The sequence below is a fragment of the Protopterus annectens genome, chromosome 7.part0 (assembly GCF_019279795.1).
Source record: "Protopterus annectens isolate FY-2018-M chromosome 7.part0, PAN1.0, whole genome shotgun sequence".
Classification (NCBI taxonomy): Eukaryota; Metazoa; Chordata; order Ceratodontiformes; family Protopteridae; genus Protopterus; species Protopterus annectens.
This window is the reverse complement of record NC_056739.1, coordinates 1,719,556,597-1,719,575,185: the sequence shown is the minus strand read 5'-3', so window position 1 is coordinate 1,719,575,185 and position 18,589 is coordinate 1,719,556,597.

Here is an 18,589-nt window from a genome sequence, read left to right as displayed (position 1 = left end):
TTGAGGATTCTACACTGTAATTTTTTCCAGTTATCATTGGACATGTGCATCCAGCTGTATTTTTTATTTTTTAACTTACTTCTGTCCATAATATATGCTATATAAAATACAGTCTGTATATCAGTGTTGTCTTGGTGAGATTTTGTAGAACATCCACCTTGTGAAGGTACTCACCAAGACTTGAGGATGAATTCAATTCCAACAATATTGCTCTTCTTTGCTTGCTGATTTTATCATTTCTCCATTCTTTTTAAGAAGTGTTTGCTGCAGAAAGAAATTCCCAAACCTGAGGTCATATCTTAGCAGCAGCCCTCAGTAGGCATTGTACTGCTCAATCTCTGGTTGTACATCTCTGTAGTAGGAATCCGAGATTTTGGATAGACTAGGCAAGTGTGTGTTTGTATCATCTGTACTAGTCATGAGTGTGTCAAACTACATAACTCAAATAATGTTGTACTTGTGGTAGTGGCTTAACAGGTAGTGCAATTGCCTTAAGAGCTGCTAAATCAGATAGCTGTGGGTTCAATTCCTGGACAAGGCACTTGGATTTAGTTGCACTCATGACTATGTCATCCTTCAGATGAGATATTAAACCAAGGTCCCATCTGCCTGGTAGCTCAGGTGGATATACAAAATCTCATGTCACTTTTTGAAAGGGGTAGGGGAAGTTCCGTGTGCTATGACCAAATTTACCCTAGTTAGTATGGATGCCACCTCATGTCAGCCCTGAAAAACAACCAGTAGCCTACAGGACTAACCTGGACAGCAAAGCATAAATAAATAAAATAAATGTCAGGTGAAGTAAAGCTTTCCAGTGAGGAAGCTACTGCCAGTGACCTTAGAGAAAGAATTAAAAGCCCAGGATTCCATGACTTCAGCCATCAGCAAGTCAGTGGACCATTTGGTATATGACAGAGCAGATAGGTCTGTCAGTATGGCAGGATCTGGAATACCTTTTCACCAGCGCTTATTTATAGACTCACCCTTTAAGTGTCTCTTGCTGTTTGAACAAGAAATTCATGATTCTCTAAGATCATTGGAGGAAAAGAATACACCTTTACTACTTGAGATGTATGGAGCTTATAATCAGCATGCTATCCTAACTCAGCATATACTGGTGCCACTGTAGCAGTGGTTCAGACTGTGAATACACACTGCAAGACAGGACAGAGTAAATATGAATACCATTGCTCATGTACAGTTCTGTGTTTTACAGACAAATAGTAGTCCAGACTATGCAGATATAGAGGCGACACATACCTCTGCTATAGCTGTCAACCATCCTGAATTTTCATAGAAAATACCAAATGTCCTAAATAACATAGTGCTATGAAATTCTGATTGGCCTCTTTCAGTTACCATATTTTTTACATTTTAACCCCTTCAATGACCTCTTGCCACATTCTAATGGTTGGACCTGTTAACAGTTGTCTGTACAGTTTCATAATGTCAGGACAACCATTAATAAAAGCAGCAAGAGGTGCATATATTGAGCGACATTTTGTTTGAAAATAAAGACTGTAGTCTTTGTCAGGTTAACTGTCTTGCTGTATGGAGTGGAAAGTTTATCAATTGTGAGCCTTATGGACTGCAGGTAAGTAAGTTTGTGTGTGTGTGTGTGTGTGTGTGTGTGTGTGTGTGTGTGTGTGTGTGTGTGTGTGTGCGTGTGTGTGTGTGTGTGTGTATGCCTGCAAGTTAGGCAATCATTTTGGTAGACAGCACAATGAAGAACATCTACGTAATATTCATATTATAGTATGTGGTAAGTGGACTTACATTTTTTTTAATGACCTCTTGATGCAGGAACTGGGTACATATGTTAGCCTAATGGACTGAGTAGTAGTTTGTGTAATTTTCTGTTCTACATATGGAAGTTGTAGTTGCTATCACATAAACTTTTCTGTGGTCTTTCATTACACATTACAAGACAGACATTATAGTTAAAGTGCAGGTTTGTGCTTTTGATTAGATATATGAAAATGTCTTGTAATCAGCAGAGTGATTATTATGTTTTGGGTGGGGTAGGTGGGATTGATGAGTGCCTCTGAGATATAGAAGTCTGTTGAGAATCCCGATTGAATTTAGGCCACCTTTCTAACTGAATTAACACTAAACCATTTGCTTCATCTCACATTAGTTCTGGCCAAATGTCCATATGTCACAAAGTATGTTTAATGATAGTTGCAATCTGTTTGTAATTTACATGTTTCAAAAATCAAATGTATTTATTCACAGTTTATTTGAAAGTGGTTTGTAGTACAAACAGGTGGTATCATCAGTTGTAATTTTATTAGTTACAGAGAAATCAGTGTTTGTGTAGCAAACACAAACAAAGGTGATCAAAAGTTACAGCCCACATTCTAGTGTTTGGACCTGTTAACAGTTGTCTGTACAGTGAGAGACCATCAGTGCTCGGGAAGCACTGCTTTAAGCTTGTTGATAGAAGAAGTTAGTGTAATGAGCTGCTTGAGTTATGACTTAGCTTCATCCAACAGGCTGACTTCACTTCTCCTGAATTGCCCTCCCCCTACAAAAATAATGCAAACCAAAACACACACACACACACACACACACACACACACACACACACACACACACACACACACACACACACACACACCAGAAGTGTTTCAGCTTTGACCACAATGCACTACCAGCATACTGCACTCTACCACACTTGGACAGCTGAAGCTGTTTGACCTTGACCACATGTACAGTATTGGCTTTCATTTTTTAATTCAGGTGCCGCATTACCATCTGATCAGCATCTGCCAATTGCTCCCGCTAACACCTTGCTGTTGAGGTGGCTACCTTCTTCTTCCTGTCATAGGTATCTCTGGTCGGAAGTGTAAAACTCTAATGTTCTAATGTGATTACTGACTGACTGTAATCTTCAGTGATTTGTCAGAAAATTAAAGATTTTACAAGGAATCAGGCAAAAATATAAAGCATAATAAAGGATATGCTGTAAAAATCAGGGACGTTTGAAAAGTATGTCAGTGGTCATTTCACTAATTGTGAGCAGAATCGAGCATAAGCTACTAAAGCAGCAGTGGTAAGAATGTGGGAAGAGGAAGGAAGTACTATCCAAGAGCCAAGAAGGACCTATTTTACATTAAGTAAGATTAATTTGTATATTTGGAAGATTAATAAAAAGTGCAGTCCACACATCTCTCTGGATTATACTGTGGTAAATAGATATTGTCCCTAATGAATTCCTGCACTTCATAAGGGAACTTTCCCATTTAGTGTAGTGTAGACTCTGTGCGCTAGTCAAATCACATGGTTCACAAGCACAAAACAGCTGATTTGTCAGGATTCTGAAAATGCCAAGTTTTTTCTTTCTTACAGATAGTATTATATGACAGCTGTCAGCTGCTGTGGCCAGTGATGTCCCAGCACAGGAAGTGAGCATTACATTTTTGATTCTAGAATGATACAGAATTCTGCTAAAATATCAATTCAAAGCTGCTACATTAAGATACTACAAGGATTGGTTTGCATTCAATGGATTTTTCATAACTGTGTATTTTGATAGGCAGTAGTAACACATTTAATTTTAGATTTAGAAACAGTTTTACTGTTTATGTTTTAACTAAATCTTTACTGCTACTGATATGCCAGCAAATTACTTTTGTTTGTGTGGAAAGTTAACCAGTAAAACTTGTTTAACTAGACAAACAAAGTTAAGGGAGGTAATTACTTTTCATGCATGCAATATGCAAAGATGAATGAAAGATGTTCAGACTGCAATTGGGTCATTATTATTTTATTGCACATAATATTTATAATCTGCTGGTTTAAGTGTTTATAGCAATGTTGATATGTGTATATGAGAAGCATATGTTTATAATAAGTACTTTATACAATTTTAAATAAACAAGAGTTTACAAAACAAAGCATACCTTTCCTGCTACTCTAGCTTTAATATGGTCAGAAAAGATGTCTTTGATTCAGTATTAAATGATAGGCTATTATTTCTAAGTCATTTATTTATATTTGTCAACTGATTATTCCTGAGACAACTAAGCCTGCCATCTTCTAGGTGAGACCTTTAGCTGCCTTATACCTTCTACTATGCCATGCTTAGAAAATGGAAATTATATTTTAGTGTATAAGCAGCTACCTGAATACTAAGTTTAGCAAGTGCAAAAACATTATGTTGCAGCCACTGGAAATGTGTATGTGACTCTTGTTTTCTGTTGTGCTTTGTCTGTCAGAGTGGGTGCATGCCTGTTTGTACAGCCACCTCTTATTAAATGATTGGTGGAGTAAATGACAAATCATATCTGGAATAAACAATGCCATTCTTGTCCAACTTCCTGTTTTCTTTTGCTTCACTCATATTCCAGATAGCTCTTTCTCTCACTTGAACTCTGGTCACAGAGGTAGGGAGCAGCATTAATCACATTACTATAGGCATGGTGATGATTAATGAGTGAAAATGATGCCATCATACATTTTTTTTTGTTGGCACATGACATTGTTTTGAAATTTGGTAATCTTGTTTTTCACTTGATTCAATCCATAAAGTAATGCACCATTTGCAATTTTCACAGCCAGTAGAGTTTGTCATATTTCTATGCTCATTTTTAATGATGAGTATAGAACTGCAGTATTGCCATGTAATCTATCTCATATACTTATATTTTGTGTCAGTTTGTCACTTTCAGATTTTTAATCTTGTGTTTCTGAGTAGTGGTATCTCACAATCCCACTGAAGTGGGAGGCGCTATGCTATTGGATGTACAAATATTATGCTAATTAGTTATCCAAACCACACCTCTCAACTGTCCAGATATTTGCAGAATGTCCAGATTTCTGCTTCATATTTTTGGTATATTCCTCACAAAATTTGTGGTTTTCTGGCATATCACTGGGATGATCTGAGGATTGAAGTCACTAAATGATGACATATATTTGAGTTACAGAATTGAAGTCCTTCAGAAAATGAATGTTAAAACAAATCCTGTTACTCTAGCAACTTTCTAAGAATATAAGAGCAATATTTAAAATATGTCCTTATTTTTGGACCTCTGTCCCCCATACTTTGTCCAGATTTCTTGCACTAAGAGGTTGAGAGGTATGATCCAGACTTTTGTTGGATGTACCAACTTTTCAAGAGCCATTGTCCATATTTTTATGTCTGCAGGTTGAGTGGTATGACCTGCCAATATACAGGCTGAGAGACATAACCTGCTTGTACACACAACATATCTAATGGAAACATATGCAGTGGTATTTGTGGCCTGCAAACACACACTACACAGCTGCAATATGCACATATTCAGTATGGTTATTAACCTGTTGCATCTCCCTTTGAAGCATGTAAAGTTTGCCCACTCATGGAACCTGTGTCATATCATCGTGTCCTCCAGATATGAAAATATATCTTCAGATACCAGATATTCCTCTCCCTGGAAGATGTTGATGTCTGTGAGTCACAGAAACATGGCTCAAGGCAGCAGAAAATACCCCAGCCTTGCAAGGCTACAATGCTTTCCACACTTTCAGACTGCAAATTGAGGGTGTGAGAACCAAAGGAGTTGGAGTATCTATCTTCATTAAAGATAATTACACCTCTAGTCTGGTGAGACAAGCAAATTCTATGGAGCTACTCCAAGTCAGAATTACCATGAGTAAGACTCCCCCTTCAGATCATCGTCAGTTACAGGTCCCCTTCCATGAACCAAGAGGCCCACACTTGCTTATTGAGACCAACTTGGGACTATTAAGGTACAACCTAACACCCTAGTCATGGGTGACTTCAACTATCCTTCCATTAATTGGGAAACTTGTATGAGCCCAAACTTATTCGCACAAAAGTTCCTGGACTTTGTTAAATCAAATGCCCTGGAACAAATAGTGCACCACCCCAAAAGGGGCTCTAATATTCTATACCTGGTCCTCACCAATAATGAGTGACTTCTGCAATGCTTCAAGTTTAGGGCCCACACTGGTTAAATCTGACCATAAATAAGTCATTTTTGAAGTAGCAATAGCACCAGAACTCTCCAAAGGAGAAGTCAGGCTAAAAAACTTCCCCAAAGCTAACTTATGCCCTTCTAAGGGAATGTATAATCGACTTCCAAGCTCCAGTTTCCACAGATGGCATTGACAGCTATACTAAGGTATACATTGATGCCATATGTAAACATCTACACAAATGTATAGACACAGCCATGCTGGACAGGATTAAAGCAAATTCCTCAAGAAAAAAACAAACCATCCTGGTGGACATATAGCATTAATAAATTATACAATAAACGAAAGACGCTGCTATCTAAAAATACAAAACTGAGATCCCAGAACTGGAAGAGCACCCTCCTTAGCCTAAACAAACAAATAAGACAACTGATAAAATCTTCAAAGAGCAGCTATGAGAACAATTTAGCAACCATAGCCAAGGATAATCATAAGGCTTTCTTCAGCTACATCTACAACCTAAAAGGTAGGACTCAGATGTGTACTGAACTAATTGTAGATGGCATCACAGAGACTTACCCTGCAGAAATTGCAAACCTGCTACCAGACAGGTTTGGTGAAAATTTCACCCCATACCCCCCCCCCCCCCACCCCAAGCATACCACAAGCCATGTCTTCATCATTTCCTCCTCCCTGCATCTCCAAAGAGCAAATCATCAATGCTCTCTCCAAGGCTAAGAACACAGCCTCCATGGGGCCAGGTGGCATTCCCAGCTGTGTTCTTAATGTTCTAAAACAAGTGCTAGCTACTCCATTAAGCATTGTACTCAACCACAGCCTGAGTACTGGCTCTGCCCCCACTGAATTGAAAACAGTGACTGTTATCCTCCTCCATAAGGGTGGCTTGAAAACAGACCCGGCTAACTATAGGCCCATAAGTTTAACTAAACTCATTTGTAAGGCAATGGGACAAATCATCATGGACCTCATAAATAAGGATACAGGTGACCTCCAAACTCTGAATCCATCCCAGTTCAGTTTTGTCAAAGGCAGGTCATAAAAACTGGTGAACTTCTTCGAAAACATGACCAGAGGCATAGACGAGGGCAAAGCCATGCACACAGCCTACCTTGACTTGGCCAAGACCTTAGACACTATTCCACATTCGGGCATCATTGACAAACTAAACCAGTTGAATATCAACCCCTTTTTTGTCAGATGGTTTGCAAACTTACTCACAGATTGTTATCATTCAGTCAAAGTGGGAGACTTTACCTCTACAAGCAGACCTGTCAGCAGTGGAGTCCCAAAAGGGTCAGTGCTGGGCCCCCTCTTGTTTGGCATATACTTCTTAGACATCCAGGGCAAAACAGAGGGGCTGTGGCTTACCAAGTTTGTGGTTGACTGCAAATTAGGTGCTATAATTGAATCCCCTAGCAATGTCACCTAACTTTAAAAGGGGCTTACACAGACCAATGACTTGTGCCAAGGCCATGGTCTTCAACTAAATGCTAAAAAATGCATCATCATTCCCTTCAGTAAAAACAATGTCCCAGCTGATTACAAAATAAACAATAATACTCTAAGTACCAATTCAGTAGTGAGAGACATGGGAACACAAGTTGACTGTGACCTCAACTTTGAGCACCATGTGTCTACTGTTTTGAGGAAGGCATGCTACGTCACTCTCCTCAAGACCAAAAGAGGTTATAACTCCCCTGTGCTTGTTCCTCATCCGGCCTATTACTGAATCTAATGCTGCCTTTGGTATGTACTGTACCAGACACCTGCAGCAACTTGAGAGACCTCAGAGATTTTTAACTAAGAAAAGTCAGAGTCTCCAGCACATGTCTTATACGTACAGACTGAAGTCACTGTCACTGTACTCAGTAGTGTGTCGACTACTTAGAGGTGACTTTTGCCTGGTTTACAGGACTATCTCTGACCCAAATCTAATGGAAATACTGCACATCCGTAAGTCAAATGGGACTAGAGTCACCCATTCCAGGGACCTCAGTCTAGCCTGCAACATAAACAGGACCTGCTGGAGAAACGGATACATTTCTGAGAGGTTGCCACTCCTCTGGAATAGGCTTCCAATCCATACCAAGCAGAGTACCTCCATGACCCTGTTTAAGTGCATACTGGATGACTGGATGGGAAACTGTAAATTTCTGCCAGGGATTGCCCCGGCTTCTCTCTTGGACATGGGTAGTCCTTGCTAGAAAAACGGTGGGCATAGACAGTATCTCTCATCTAGTCTTATATTGAGATTTAATGGCTAGGCTTGTAAAGACCCTCGGGCCAATAGCTTAGTAACACCCTATGAACCTATCATACCAGCGCTATTATCATTTCCCTGCAGAGACCCTAGGAACTCTTCCTCATCAGTTAGGCTTGCAGTGGGATGTGACCCCCCTCCTCCAGTGGCCATCCTATTGTTTACTATATTGTATCCGTTCTTGCAGGCCTCTGTCATCATGTTGGTGACATGCTGCTGGCATTGCTGTGTTGTACAATTTGCCCATCAAATGCAGTGATGTGGTGGACCACTGTCTCCCAGATGTGGTTCTCATAGAGGATAGAGAGTATTTCCTCTCCCTAACAAGTGGACCCATGGGTCCAGCATGCTTGTAGCAGGATGGCAACCTCAGTTCAGTTAAAGTTGTCCAACTTCTGCTGTCTGTCTCTCTGGAGGACATGGGGACACATATGGAAATAAAAATCATAACTGTATGCCAGTGACTACCAGGTACAGTAAGCTACCATTTATAAACAGTGGTTTGCCATAAGTATATTGAACAGTATGAGTTTCAACAGGGATAAAAGCACAGTATGTGTCACAGATATACTATGCTATGGACTGTGGGATTCTCCAGTGATACTCTAGACCAGTGGTGGAGACAGATATATGCTTATTTGTAGATGGGATTACTGCAACACAGATTCCTGTAGAGATATAGAGATAAAGAGATAAATAGTGGGTTTCCCTGGCAACATAAGTAGGGGCCACCTATGAGAATACACGTGTCAGTGAGATCCCCTGGTTTCATATCATGAGGCCTAAAAGAGGTGCCACCACATCATAAGCTTACAGCACATATTTGTGGGGCATATGGAATAATATAGGTATAGGCAGTCCTGAGAGTGGGTTGTCTTTGTCTAGCTATAGTACAGTTATTCAGTTAAATATATTAGTTATAGGCTATATGCAGGTACAGATTGCAGGAAATCATATTAATGATTAATGTATGTAGTCCTACTCTATCCAAAGGCAAGGGCTCACATGTGCATTACACTAGAGCTATACCTCTTACCAGAGATGTAGCTAGGCCATTTAGTGCCCAGGGTGAGACCTTGATTTGGTACCTCCCCACCTGGATGAGACCACAAAGATACATATATATGTGTTTACTTCTAAATTTTGAAGTTTCACAAGTTCTAATTTCTTATGGTCAAAACCATATGATCGAACATGTGAAAGTTTGAACCATTTAAATGGAGATCGTTATATACTGTGGAATGGTATATTTACCATTTTCCTTGCTGTAGTGTGATCTCAGAATTGGTATATTTAATTAGTAGGGGTTCTGGGGGGTGCAGGGGGGGCTTACCTCCGTGCAAAAATGTAAAAAAAAAAATCTTATTTAAATTTCGAACTTTCACAAGTTTGATCTTATTGTCTCGACCATCAGAAATGTGAAGATGTGAAAGGTAGAAATTTAGAAGTACACCGATATATATATATATATATATATATATATATATATATGTGTGTGTGTGTGTGTGTGTGTGTGGGTCTACGTTGCTTTATCGAAAATACGGTTCATCGAACCATATTTTTGATAATTCACTTCCGTGAAAGTGCATTCTATCGAAAATGCACTTTCACGGAAGAAAAAAATAAAAAGTAAATAAAAAATATTATGCAGGGGGGCAAGCCCCACTGCACCCCCCCCCCCCACACTTTAATATTCTCACTCTGAGATCGCACTACAGTGGGGAAAAGGGAATATTCCCTTATCCCCACTGTACCACGATCTCAACAAGATTTACCTTAGTTCTACATCAATAGTATACACTGATGTACAACTAATGTTACATGCAAACTGCATGTTTTTTTTTCTTTAGCGAAAGTGCATTTTTGACAAAATGTACTTTCGCTAAAGTAAGTTTGACAAAGTACAGTTCGATGAACCGTACTTTCGACTATACAACTAGGACCCATATATATATATATATATATATATATATATATATATATATATATATATACACACACACACACACACACACACACACACACACACACACGCACACACACACACGCACACGTATATATGCACATACACCAATGGCAAAATTGGCCAAAATATGTTACTTGACTATGGGAAACTACAATAATCCCACAGTTGTGGATCATCATTTATTAGCAATTAATTTAACAGACTGTAATAATTTCACATGCAAACCTGTTATGTAGTACACAATTCCGTAACATGCTCAAAAGCCATGGAAACAATACAGAGTAGTACATACCTGGAGCATGCCACACATTAATAACAACTGCAAGTGCAGTGCCACCTCTGCCTTACAACTCAACTGCCTAGCATTTTGTATGATACTACATGTACTTTATGAGTCTATGATCTACTATCTACAGCAAAGACATCATGTTTTATTTTCTGTCCTCTTTCAGTACTCCTGAACAAATGACAGCCACAGTTTCCACAAATGCAGGAAGTACTCTAGAATGCAACCCATCAGGTCTGCAGAAAAGATAAACACAGCCATAAGTAGTGGTACATACACGTATAACAACCAAAGATGTTTCCACTCATTCTGTAGTGCTTCTGAGTCAAACCCAAGGACACCAAAGAAACAGGAGCATATGCCCCCCTCCCCCATGTTTTTACATGTGCACACACTTTTTATGAATTTTGCAGATTGGAAGGACAGGTAAAGAAACTCCCTCCATAAATCAAGTTATTAGTAATCATGGCAAGCCAAATACTGTGATAGTCATACCATCAACAAATCAACCCAATGATGAAAGTCAAACAACTGAGATTCAGGACTTCCTTAAATGCGCCCTTATCCTACTTTGTAGGTGAACTCTGTATCCCCTCCCCCAGCAGATGCACAGCAGGGCAGCAATTATGGTCAATTATCAGAGCAAAGTCGCTGACAAAAAGTGACAGCTGTCCTATTACCTCTATGAAATCTACCTTTGCTGTTCTGCATAAAATAAACAATATATTTCTCTGCTTGTATCTACAGCACATTTGCAAATTACTCAACAGTAATATTTCTGCAGTTATATGTACCCTTACAGCCTGAAAATACACATTTTATAACCCCTCCCAACACACCACCAGCAATGTTTTACAAACTGCACATACAGGGGATTTCAGAAGCACCCTGCTGCTATTCCTAAAGGGGAGTCCCACAAAGTTGCAAGCCTTAAGTTTGTAGTGATCTGGTATTGATACAAGTCTGCTACACACAACATGTGGCCTTGAAATGGGACTGCATCACTAAAGGATTTTGCTGCAACATATCGCTGCAATGGGGTACAGATGTGGGTCCAAGGAGATTGGTAACTTGATCTTGAGCAACATAGCATGCATATCCTAAGCTTGTGAGATGTTTACTGTTCGATAAGAGTTCATTTCAGAGATGCAGTTTCACCTTGTAATAATGCCAACACTTACATGGTGCTTAGGTTTGCAGCTGATACATACCCAAACAAACGGACCTGGCAAACAAACTCCAGTTCAGTGTTTAAAACAAAAGAGCAGTCAATGGAATAATTCCCTGGGAAGGACCCTGTTCATACTGCAAAGTTGGATTAAGCCTTGACTTTGGTAAGTATAACTTGTTAAAACAGTGCTCTCTTTTTTTTGAGTCAGTGCTCTGCCCTAGCCATGAACTGAATAGTGACCAGTAGTCCACTCCACTTGTTTGCTTTAACCTATCTGGCTACCACCAGTATGTTTGCTGCTTGAATTGACTGCACAGTCAGGTAAACAAATAGGCTTTTGCTCACTCTTTCCGTCCCATCCAGTAAAAAAAGAAAAAAATAATTAAAATTTAAAAGATAAGTTTAAAAAATGCCAGATGTCATATCTGATAGACTGTAATGCTAATGCCATAAAAAACTAATTTTATTAAACAAAACTGAGCAAACTCATCTCAAAGAGAGAACAGAACAAGAAATTTTCTCTCTCTATGGGAGCCAAAGCTAAAGTCCAGCAACCGTCTTCTCCACCCACCCACCCACTCCTCCATCCAGTCACCCAATCAGAAGCCTTTGGGGTTGTTTCTGAAGCTCACCTTTATGCAAAATGAAGGGATGAGCAGATGCCCACATAAGGGACAGCTTAAGGGAGCTGAGAAGATCCAGGCAATGGAAAGCATTTTAAAATAAAAAAAAAAAATAAATAGCTAAAATTTTTTTTTTTGCATTTAATTTAGGCAACTTTGTGCCCTCTCAAAGCCAGTGCCTATGGCAGTTGCCTCCTTTGTCCCACCCTTTCTATGCTACTGCCTCTTGTGAAGAAAATTAAAATACTGTCATCTGTGTTAGCATGCCTGGCAGGAGATTTGTGCATTTTCTCAGAGTAGCTTATATTGAATGCCAACATGTCCAATTGTGAAAATGCAAATACATTTTTAAAATGTTGAGAATTTCCCTGTTTAGACAAAATGTTTAAAGAATTTTTTAGTGTTTTGATACATTTCTAATCGCACATGTTTGTGAAGGAGATTCTAAAGTACAAACAGTCTGTGGAGAATCAGCTGATCAGTAGGTGATGTCATTAGAATGCTCCTGGTTGCTAGGTGATTATTTGAACAGATGATTGACAGGAAAAGAACATTTTCAAACAGCTGATTTTATTTTTAAAATAAGACAGTTGAGACTGTTAACCTGGACTATAAAAGAGACTGCTGAAGTAAGTTGAAGGCAGTTAGTTAAGAGTTGTGGTCAGTTACAGTGCTGTGCAGCGGATACAAGAAAAAAGACTCACCAAAAATGGTAAGCCTGCCTTTGCCTTGTTGTTATGTTTTAGATTAGATCAGGGAGAGTATTTTCTAGTTAGATTAGGAAAGTTCATTATTTAAACAAAGTTTTTTTTAAATGATGGACTTCTATTCTACAGTTTCATTTTATATTTCTGGTGATTATATTCTGGTGTTTATTGAAAATTATTGATTTACATTTTTTAATAATCATTTTACTTATTATTAAATGTTTTTCATTACTTTACATGGTGGCTGGACAATTAGTGTATACTTTAGAGATTAGAGAGTATTTATACCTGTTTGATACTCCCAGGTCACCTTGAATGCCTGGTCATAGCTATCATTTATTTTAATATTTAATTTTTAATAATTGATTACCCTTTGAAGGGCGTGTGGACCTGTCTGACTCTGGTGGCCGCATTTATCATTTGTAGTGGGGAGGGGACACAGTTGGAAATCTGTGTCAAGCTTCCCATAAGTGTTAAGAGTGTGTGAGATTTAAATTTATTTTGAGTGTGAGTGAGTCAGAGGTCTTAAACTGGAATACATTGCTCTGAAGTGTGTGATAAGGCATTACATTTGTAGTGAACAGAGGCGTATAGTCCAGTCCCAGGAAATAGATTGTGTTCCTGGTGTGCCCTTGAAGGAAATTGTGGAATTTAACTCTTGTATGCCCTCTGCTCTGGTGTTTTCCATGATGCTCCCACATTGGAGTCAGTGGTGAGGAATGAAGCTTCTTAATTACTGACATGGGTTATAAGTGGGAGATGTCACATATTGGTGGCAGTCCAGTGGGATATTAACTGGACTCCACATTATTGTTGGCAGTCTGGTGTGATATTAACTGGATGTCACACCTCTTGCCACAGTATTGCAGAACATTATATGACATCATAGAGCTACATCTTCAGAAAACTCTGCTTCTTTGCTGCCAGAAACTTGCTTCAGAATGCTGCATTAGTGTTGCTGATGTTTTTTTTATTGCATGGTTTAACAGTGAAAATGTCAGAATGTTTACTTAAGCAACAAGTAAATAGCAATTTGCATAGCATGCATTCATTTGAGGCTATGCTCCACATATGATTACGAATCACTATATTTTGCTGGTGTGTGTAAAATAAAGAGCAGACAGAGTTCACATTTTGCAGCTGATACAATGTGACTGAGTTCTTCTGCATGTTACCTGTGAGTATATGTGCACTGTGCTTTGAGGTGACACTAGGCTGTACTGCTTATGATTCAGAACTCACATTTCCATAGGTTCATAAGTTCATTGGAGGTTACTAGGCTAGTAGCCCTAGAGCCTTTGCAATCTTAGCCATGTTAATCCCAAGTTGCCTCAACTGTCCTTGGTTAGATGGTTGTAATTTGCAGAACAAGTCGATGATAAACACCAACTACCCCTGTCCATGAGGATTAGAAATGTATCAAAACACTGACTAGGCAATGGAAAGCATTTTAAAATAAAAAAAATAAATAGCTAAAATGTTTTTTTTTTTTTATTATTAGAAATGTATCAAAACACTGACAGATTCTTATTTTAAATTTAAACTCATCACTCATTAGACCCATTATAGAGTACAACACCCCTTTTGGTATGTACCTCACAAGACATCTGCAACAACTGGAAAGGCCACAGAAATACCTCACAAATAGGATTACTGGCCTCAAACAGATGCCCTACGCAGACCGTCTCAAAAAACTTCAGCTTTACTCCATCGCATATTGCCTACTCAGAGGTGATCTCTGCCTAACATACAAAGCTATGTCAAACCCAGAGCTGTTGGACATGCTCCACTTAAAGAAATCCCAATCCCTCCGAGCTACACACTCTAGGGACCTAAACCTTGTCACCACAATAAACAGAACATGCCGGAGGGATAGATTCCTGTCCCAGAGACTTCCCATACTCTGGAATAAACTACCTATCTATATCAAACAAAGCTCCTCATTAGCAGTCTTCAAGAAAAATCTTGATGATTGGATGTCGACAGTGGCACAGCAAAATAATTTTCTTGGGTGGCAAAAGCCAGGGTACCTTTTTGGCTGGGCTTGTATAGGCCCCAGGGCCGATAGCCTAGTACCTGCCTATGAACCTGTGAACCTAAGGGTGCCACCCCAGGGTGAATTTGCAGTCTCCCATCCATTTGTCAAGGTTTCTCTTGAATAGGGTCAGTGAGGAGCTCTACTTCACATAAACTGGAAGTTTATATATAACTGTTTCTCCAGAATGTTGTGTTAATATCACAGGTCCCTAGAGCATGTGACTTTTATGCCATTTGACGTGGATGTGCAGCATATCCATGAGGGCAGGGTCAGAGACTGCTCTCTAGACAAGGCACAAGTTGCCTTTCAGCAGCCTATATCCTATATGATACAGAGTACAGTGGCAGGGCTTTCAGTCTATCCAGTAAGTAACGGTTTGGAGGCCCTGTATTTTCTTGGTGAGAAACCTGTGTGGTCTCTCCAGTTGCTGCAGGTGTCTGATGTGGTACAAGCAAATGAGAACATTGTACTCTGTTAATGGTCTGAAGACGGTCAAGTGTAGTGGAGTTATAACATGCTTAGACCAGGATGTGATGCCTTTACTTATGAGATGTGCAACATAGAAGGCTTTCCTTACCACTGTGGAAAATTGGTGGTCAAAGTTCGGATTGCTATCTACCTGTCTTTCCAGATCTCACACAACTGAGTTTGAACTTAAGGGGGTACTGTCAGTAGTGTAATTAGCAGGGAATTCCACTTTGCCAAAGCAGTTAATAATGCACTTTTTTGCATTCAGTTTTAGATCATGGCTTTGGCGCCAGTCATTTGTCTGTGTTAGCTCCTTCTGTAATATGTTAGCATCACTGGGGGACTCAATCATTGCACCCAGTTTGCAGTCATCAGTGAACTTGGTAAGCCAATGACCATCTACTTTAGCCTGGATGTCTGAGAAATAGATTCTAAACAGTAAAGAGCCCAGCACAGATCATTGTGGTACACCACTGGTGATGGGTCTACTGGAAGAGGTGGAGTCACCAACTTTTACAGTATATGTTCTGTCAGTGAGCCATTTGGCTACCCCTCTAGTGGTGTAAGGGTTAATGCCCAGCTGGGAGAGTTGCTCAATGATACCTGAGTGGGGGATTGTGTCAAAAGCCTTGGCTAGGACAAGATAGGCAGTATGCACTGTTTTACAATCATCCAGGGCTTTGATGACTTTCTTGAAAAAGTCTACTAGGTTTAATAAGCATGCTCTATCCTTAACAAAACCAAATGGGGTTGCGTCTAGAGTATGAAGGTCACCTATGTCCTTGTTGATAAGATCCATTATGATTCTTTCCATGGTCTTGCAGATGAGGCTAGTTAGACTTATGGGTCTGTAGTTCCCAGGGTCAGCTGATGGCCCCACTTTGTGTAAGGGGATTACTGTTGCTGTTCTCCACTCTGCTGGAACAAAGCCAGTCCTCAGGCTATGGTTAAAGAGAATTCCAAGTGGGTCTGCTAGGTCCTGTTTTAGATTGCTTAATAATCAGCCTGGGATGTTATCTGTTCCCATTGAGGCTGTATTTTTTTTTAACCAAGATATTTTTATTTTCTAAGAAATAAATAACAATAATCAAATTCAATTACTGAAAAGGTCATATTTTTTGGCTTTGAAGGGCACACATATGACCTGATCTTTAGAGATACTAAGCAGAGGATTAGTGTCAGTATGGCTGGTAGGGACAGAGGGGTGAAGTTTACAACAAATCTGTCAGCTAGCAGGTTGGCAATTTCCTCTGATATAGCAGAGTGATACCATCTACTACCGGTTCAGCAGATAGCTGGGCATTCCCTTTTAGATTTCAGATGTAGCTAAAGAATATCTTATGATTATCCTTAGCTAGGGATGCTATATTAGCTTTGTAATCAGCTTTAGAGGACTTTAAAAGATTTCTGATTTGCTTGTTCAAGCTGTGGAGAGAATTCTTCCTCTGCAGAGTCAGTTCACTCTTGTTCTTTACAACAGTTTTTTTCCTTTTGTTACATAACTTGTTTATATTTGAGGTCTACCAGGGTGGCTTGTTTTTTCAGGTGGACTTGGTTTTAATCTGGTCAGGTACAGCCGAGTCTATACAGTTGCTTACATGTTTATACAGTGCATTTGCGTACACCTCTGCATAGGAGTCATTGTTGTCTGTGATTGTGGGGTGGTATTAGTAGGATGTACTTTGCTTTGGAAAAGTTTTTTTATTTTTTTGTTCCTGTGGTTGTAACAGGTTCAATTATTACTTTAAATAAGACTGACTTGTGGTCCGACATTACCAGGGAGGGCATCACACGGGGGGGGGGGGGTGCAGTGACCCCCCCCCCCATGTTGGTGAGTACTGTGTCTAGACCATTTGAGCCCCTTGTGTGGTGCAGACTATGTGTCACAGAGCATTTGTATTGACAAAGTCCAGGAACCTCTGGGTGAGCATGTTCATGCTCATGTATGTCACACAATCAATGGAAGGATCCTGCGCCCCACAAGATTCATTCCTTGGTCCCCTTCTATTTAACATATTCATAAACAACCTACACCAAGCTATAACACATACCTCCCTAGTCCAATATGCAGATGACTCAACCATAGTCTGCTCCACACCCAACCCCAGTTTCTGACAACAAATGACCCAAACAGCTTTCTCTACTGTTGAATCTTGGCTCTGCAAAAATCATTTTTCCTTAAATGCCAAAAGAAAAACAAACTTATGCTGCTCACCCCTAAAAAAATACCACTATAAGTTTACAAGACTTTAACATTCTCTCACTAAACTCAATAAAAAATTGAACTCGTAGCTAGTACCAAAGTCTTAGGAGTCATAATTGACGACAATCTAAAATTTGGTTTACATATCCAATCCAACATCTCCAAAACCCATAAAAAACCTGGGCTACTCTACAGGCATAATAAATTCCTCTCTCTATCAACAAAACAAGCCTTAGCCCTCTCCTATCTACTTCCCTCTCTAACCTACAGTACTCCCTTACTAACTAATCTGCAGTCCTCCCTGAAGCTAAAATTAGAGACTTGCTACAACAAGATTGACAAATTTGCTTCTGGTATCAGTCAACCCACCACTGTATAGCCATATGAAATCTCCAGTGGCTCGAATTCCCATATTACCTACTAGACCTTCAACTAACTGCCTCTCACAGAGTAATATACAAACCACAAGACTGCCCTGCATTCAGCTCCTTATTTTCTTCTTACTCCCCCACTAGGTCATTACGATCAGAAAATCAAAACCTACTACAAGTTCACAAACCTAATTTACCTGCAGGTAGACTCTTATACTCCTGGAGTATTGCCAGATTTTGGAACGATCTCCCCTCCTCCATCCATTTTGAACAACATCCCATTAAATTCAAAACTGCCCTACATATGCACCTTCTCTCCAACTGGATCTGCAACTGCTCCACATTGTCTAATGCTATAATTTAACTCTTTTTCCCTAGACACTGACCCAGTACTGCTTTTCTTAACTATCTAAACACCTAAACCTCACTTTTCCTCCACTCAAATTGTGCCTGACACCCTATCAACCATGACTAATTATTTTATACTTCACTTTAAACATACCAACTACTAACTATAACCTCATGTAACTTCTGTCTACTTGTATCTTCT